The 7,076-nt window shown below is 31.3% G+C and overlaps 1 long non-coding RNA gene across 1 annotated transcript in view; it reads left to right on the forward strand.

The window, feature by feature from the left end:
• LOC127703806 (uncharacterized) overlaps positions 1 to 5,617 on the forward strand; it is a 30,396-nt gene extending 24,779 nt beyond the window's left edge. The window contains exons 2-3 of the long non-coding RNA XR_007983053.1: positions 4,125 to 4,232; positions 5,253 to 5,617. This is a non-coding gene — a long non-coding RNA (uncharacterized LOC127703806). The remainder of the gene's footprint in view (positions 1 to 4,124; positions 4,233 to 5,252) is intronic.
• The last annotated feature ends 1,459 nt before the right edge of the window (positions 5,618 to 7,076 follow it).

A 7,076-nucleotide genomic window follows, 5' to 3' on the forward strand; every position in this document is an offset into this window, starting at 1 on the left:
AGCTATCATATGAGACCGGAAATGACATTTTCGTAACCGGAAGTAGCAAATTATCTCCCAAGTTTTAATCAAAAGTATATAGAATCTATATATTTTTTTAATCAGTATAAATAAACCTATGATTGGATGCCAATAGTAACTTTGGATTAACCGGAAGTAACTTCTTATCAATAATTTAGAAATATAATGTGGAAAGACCTCAATTGTTCTCTGAACAAATGGTTTTTTTCATTATTATTATTTTTTTTTCTTCCACCAAAGTTTGATCTTGCGTCAAATTTTCGTTTAGCAATATGTCGCTTAGATATTTTATATAATGTATCGAACAGTTTATGTGCTTTTAAATTTGACCATGTTTATCCTAACAATTTTCTGTGTAAGAGTTATCTCCCTGTACACTGTTTATCATGAGTGTGCATCTCCTCCGTAACCATAAAGATATCGACACAATTCTTTTTCATACTTGTTCGTTACATCTTCTGGAATTTTTGGCTGATTTGGATCGAAGCGATCCGGTGAAATCTTATAGGAGTTATCTACCTTTACCAAGTAAGTCTGTCGTTTTGTTTTTGTAACTCATAAACCGTTAGCCGTGTAACGATAGAATCTTTTTATTTGAGGCTCCTGGGTCCTAACTTACAAAATAAGGTCGAGGTCAAAGGTCAATGTCATGTGCTCAATTTTGTCCTTTGCTTGTTTTTTTCATTTTCTCGGATACTTTTACCGTTATATATAAAAGAACCAGTGCAAAATGTTTGCTTTTTTTTTTTTTTTTTTTTTTTTTTTTTTAGCCAGTCAAGGTCGTTAAAAACTTCCATTCGTTGTTTGCTTTTTTGTGATGAAGATATGATACATTTGGTCTGAAACAATCCAATGACATCAAAGGAGTTATTGCCCCTGAATTTTTTTATTTTAAGACAAATTGATAATTTCTTTAGATTGGTACATGAATAAACTATAAGGTCCTTTGCAAAATTTTATGGGACATATGACCTTGAAAAATATCAACCGGAAGTAACCTTGAGTGAACCGGAAGTAGTAATGTTTTCACTCATTTTATGGAAAAGTACCTAGAAACCACATATTTTTAAATTGGCATACATAACTTTTACAAATCGTGACTTGGATGGAGAGTTGTCTCATTGGCATTGAGACCTGAAGTGACATTAACTTAACCGGAAGTAGCAAATTAACTTTCTTCTTAAAGTCAAAAGTATATAGAAACCATTTATTTTTTGAATTAGTATGAAGAAACCTATGATTAGACGCCAGAAGTAACTTTGAGTAAACTGGAAGTAGCTTCTTATCAATTATTTAGAAAAATTGATGTGGAAAGACCTTCAATTGTTCTCTGAACAGTTGGTTTTTAATTGCTGATAGTTTTGCATTGTGAACAGATTTTTTCCGATTTTTGTTTCATCTAATTCAAAAGAAAATGTTTACACTCAAATTGTTCATTATTCATTTTATTTTGTTTAGAAGGATTTCATCTGTTTTAAAACATACAGTATACATGATATACATTTATAAAGATAAGCAAGTCTAAATTGAAAACAACGTTCAAACCTATGATTGCGTTGGATAAAAACCGCAATTTTTATACGTGTGCATGTAAAACAAATTTCTTGGTAGTGGGGTCTTAATACAGCACAAACAACATTTTCCAAAAGACCAAAAAGTGAAAAGTATATTTTAACAAAACGAATTTGACTAACAGGTCGAACAACTGATGTTCTTAAACCCTGCTGACTGCCATTGGTGATTGCCAAATAAATTGATCACCAGATGTAATATGGATCTTAATAATTAATTTAATACCAAACAGAAAGCAATAAACTTGCGGAAAGATGGTTTATCGCAAACATGAGGTGCAGAAATATGTACACCATATCCGGATTTCGACAATTAATGTCTCTTCAGTGATGTTAGGGATCGAAACGGTATTTGGAAGGCCATATAATTTACCTCAATTTAGGATAGACTCTTGAATTTTAAAGAGTCGAAATAGGATGAACGGATCATATAAACCCGAAGGAAAATATAATACAAGCCCAAACGAAAAAATATATAAACATGTCTAAATTGAAAACAACGTTCAAACCTATGATTGCGTTGAATAAAAACCGCAATTTTTATACGTGTGCATGTAAAACAAATTTCTTGGTAGAGGGTTCTAAATACAGCACAAACAACATTTTCCAAAAGACCAAAAAGTGAAAAGTATATATGTACATTGTATGTACTAAAACAGATATATCCTTCAAAATAAATTAAAATAGGGGGAATCAACTGCATTTTCACACATCAGTACGAGTTTAAATTGTGATGTGGCTCGAATTATATTTCTCCCTAAAACACTGATAGCATAGATGTACATATAATTATAATCCTTAAAAATAAATTCGCGTTTGCCTTTTGTGTAGATAACCAAACAATTTCAGATACATAATCATTCAAGGGAAATTTCGATTCAGTATACTATTAGCGCGTGTTATTTTTATTATTTGTTTTTTTTTTTTTTTTTTGGTTTATGATTAAAATCCAATACCTTTATACTTCTATTTAATGTATGTTTCTTGTGCATTGTTTGAGAAAATTAGGTGATTGTTTGAACTCACTGATAACAGGATATAATTAATTAAAGACCAGTAACTTTGAAAATGGTTTAAATAAAAAAAAATTAATGGACAAGCTTTCGATCGTACAAAGATACCATTTGCCCTCCGGGCTCATGGTACCTTTTTTAAACTACCTAACGCTTAATAATTGCATCTCTATTATAGAATGTTACCGATAAGTTAATTATCCATAATGCCCTGATAAAGGGAGAGTTCAGTTATTTCAAGAATAAATACACCTTTTTTAATATGTGCAATCGATACACAATTTAAATATTGAAATGGCACAAAAGGAGCATCGGCGTAAATGAGTTTTAGCATGAATAATTTATGTTTGGCAAAATAGAGAACGCATATAGTTGTATATGAGGATCTCGAGGAAGATAAATTATTGTCACTCACTGTGTGTACCCCCTTTTTAATAAAAAAAAAATATGTTTTTGAGCTTAAAAATTTTTTATATTGATTTAACGATTGATTCTTTTCACAAGGTTTGGCTTCTATTAAAATAGGTGTATTTTTATTTAGTTTTAATGCAGATCACAGGTTTTCCTTTTGGAATCTTTAATAGTCTACGTTCTCTTTCACCCGTTTCACACTACCAATATGTTTAAACTGGAACTGATATGTAAATATATGTTTACACAAGTTCCAGTTTTAAGTCGACAATTGTTTTAATGTATCAAACGAAAAATAAGTAAAACTGATAAGATAAAGAAAAAGTATGCAAGGTGTCCAGTTTTAATTTTAAACTGGCTCAAACATGGTTAATAAAATTGAGAATGGAAATGGGGAATGTGTCAAAGAGACAACAACCCGACCATAGAGCAGACAACAGCCGAAAGCCACCAATGGTTCTTCAATTCAGCGAGAAACTCCCGCACCCGGAGGTGTCCTTCAGCTGGCCCCTAAACAAATATGCATACTAGTTCAGTGATAATGGACGTCATACTAAACTCCAAATTATACACAAGAAAACTAAAATAAAAATGATACAAGACTAACAAAGGCCAGAGGCTCCTGACTTGGGACAGGCGCAAAAATGCGGCGGGGTTAAACATGTTTTTTGAGATCTCAACCCTCCCCCTATACCTCTAGCCAATGTAGAAAAAACGAACGTACAACAGTACGCACAGTAAAACTCAGTTTAAGAGAAGTCCGAGTCCGATGTCAGAATAGGAAACAAAAGAAAATAAACAAAATGACAATAATACATAAATTACAACAGACTACTAGCACCAGTATTACCGTTTTGTTTTCATTTTTAACCTTGAATATTATTCTGTTTTAAACCAAAAGCAATACAGCTTGTATATTTATCAGAAATAGGTAAATGCAAATTAATGCAGGCATTTTAAATACAATAAGAGGCGAGACTACACAATTAACATAATACTATATAAATATTTTCAAATGTGTGTTTACATGTGACCAACGGAACTCAAGTAGAATTGCATAAATGTATTTCCCCAATTGGTCACATCGATGTCTTGGGTTTTTTTTCAGGAAGGAAAAATAAGTGTAGGAGAAAAATGGATAAAGGAAAAAAAACAATGTCAGATGTACCAATGATGATGACAACGACAATCGACGATGATATGTTATGACTGAAATGTAAAATTATTCAATATAGTTCTAAAAGATCGGTACTTTTTGTGTATAAAGTCTTTTTGTTAGTTTTCTTGTGTGTTATGTTATGCTGTTACACCATTGCTCCAGTGTTGGGAAAAACAGATTTTTAAATACATATATATATCTCAGTTATCAAATGATTGTCGTTTGATATTCCATTTTCGTTTATTGTCTTGTACATAAATCATGTACGTTGTTTTAGTTAAATGATGGAGAGAGAAGTGAATATGTATGTTCATAACAGTTTAATATATGAATTCCAATTTTTTTTTTTTTTTTTATTTCTTTTGTTTGTCTTTTTGTTTGTCTTTTTATTTGTCTTCCAAAAACACTCAATGGTGCACCGACTACTTGAGTTCTACCTCTTGATATTGAAACTAACACTTGAGTTTCATTTGATACCGTCCACTCAGTTACACAGTTAAATCTCGTATTGTTTGGAGATGTCTATTGTCCATCTTTTGTCCATTTAAATCAATACAACTTACAACATGTATTATATGAGGGGAGCTTCTCAAATGTCTTTCCCAACTTAGTTTATTTAAACACCTTCTGCAGGAACGAAAAAAAATGAATAGCAAAATATAATTATTTTTTTTATATTCTGAAACTTAAAATGCATTTTAAATTTATTTATCTAGGTCCAGCCATGCTCTAAAAACTTTTCCAGGTGCACAGGTTTGTCTGTACATAGAGTGAAATTTTGGGTGCAAATACGGCCATATTCAGATATTTGCGAAAAGGTTATGACGAACCTTAACCTTGTTTGATAGTTTATTTTAAAACAAAAGAAATACAGCTTATATATTTATCAGAAATAGGTAAATGCAAATTTAATGCAGGCATTTTAAATGCAATGAGAGGCGAGACTTCACAATTAACACAATACTATGTAAATATTTCTTTAAATAATTGTTTACATGTGACCAACTGCATTCAAGTAGAATTGCATAAATGTATTTCCCTAATTGGTCACATCGATGTCTTTGGTTTTTTTTTCAGGAAAAAGAAATAAATGTAGGAGAAACATGGATAAAGAAATAAAAACAATGTCAGAAGTACCAATTATGATGACAACGACAATCTACGATGATACATGTGTTATGACTGAAATGTAAAATTATTTTATATGTTATTTCTAAAAGATAGGCACTTTTTGTGTATAAAGTCTTTTTATTAGTTTTCTTGTGTGTTATGTTATGCTGTTACGCCATTGCTCCAATGTTAGGAAACACATATTTTAAAATACATATATATCTCAGTTATCAAATGATTGTCGTTTGATATTTCATTTTCGTTTATTGTCTTGTACATAAATCATGTAAGTTGTTTTGGTTAAATTATGAGGAGAGAAGTGAATAGGTATGTTCATAACAGTTTCATTAGAAACAAATTAATATATGAATTCCAATATGTCTGCCAAAAACACTCAATTGTGCACCGACTACTTGAGTTCTACCTCTTGATATTGAATTCACTGGAAGAAAAGGAATTTAGCTGTAGCAGTGTTTTTGCCTGACTTTTCGTACGCATTTTCAAGGTTTGGAAAAGAGATTTACTAATGCAAATGGACTTCAGGACTCAAAAAGAAATCTTTTAAAATGGTTCGAACATTATTCCAATAACCATGATAACAGTTAACAAAAGTTGTTAATGAAGGTTAATAGTCCGGGTGTATTTATATGTCTGCTGTGGTACCTAAGGGTTCAATAAAGGGCCCAGTATTGTTCCTAATTTATATCAACTTAATAACTAAAAGTTTACCGTCATTAACATAATAAGTAGGTTGTTTGTCGATGACACTTAATTTGAGTTTTCCAGTTGTACAAAAGTGCAGATGATTTCAAAACTGTAATAAATCATGACTTAAGCGAACTAAGTAAATGATATTTCCATCTTAAACTACCTTTGAATAGGTTTTTATGGCAAAATTACCAGCCCTAATCACTTGGGTTTTAATCTGTTAAACAATGCTGAATGGAACGTCTGAATTTACTTTTTTTTTTCTAAAGTCAACAAACATTTAGGAGTACGAAGTAAATTGAAATTTATTTCGAATAGACAGATATTAAAAAAAGCATGTTTAGAAATGGTAGGAAACTTACGAAAGCCGAGAAGGATCATTCAAAATTCAAAAACTCAAACTTCAAAATTCAAAATTCAAAAATTCAAAATTCAAAAATCTTACATTAATCTATCTTACGAAAGCCAACACAGATTGCACTTTAATATACTACTGAAAGCTATGTTATAAAGTTTGTTAAGAACACTAACCCATTAAAACAAGGCAAAGAGTCCGTAAAACCTTCATAGGGATGCATCCAACTTTACCATTTGAAACCCTTGGTAATCAGCATCCTTGCAAGTAGCAACCCTCTACCAAGAAAATAGGAAAGGAAACCCAAGCCCTATACTATCGTTTCGTATCGTATAAATATTCAATGTGAAGGCACAGCTGGAATGTCGCTTCACAGAAATGGAACGTTCACAATTTAAAAATTGAAATCATCGCTTTTTCGTAAAGTTTAAGATGTCAACCGACCCTCGTTGTCAGTTTCTGAATGTTCTGACTTTACTGTACCTGTGGTATCGTTATTTCAGATTTATTGATATAGATTTAAATAACCTTAGTCGATGAACGCTGAGTTATTCATCTATGTAGCGAATCAGAAGTAAAGTTTAGATAAATCCCAGTTATTTCATTTTAATTGAGAAGCTCTTGCGTAAAGTCTGTCTCATAATAATATAGGTACGTCTCTTTTTTTTTTCTCTTTTTGACTGGTGTATAGAAATATGGTCATCACTTGGTCTTCTTCTAATCGGCAG

This window comes from Mytilus californianus, unplaced genomic scaffold (genome assembly GCF_021869535.1).
Source record: "Mytilus californianus isolate M0D057914Y unplaced genomic scaffold, xbMytCali1.0.p SCAF_51, whole genome shotgun sequence".
Taxonomy (NCBI): Eukaryota; Metazoa; Mollusca; class Bivalvia; order Mytilida; family Mytilidae; genus Mytilus; species Mytilus californianus.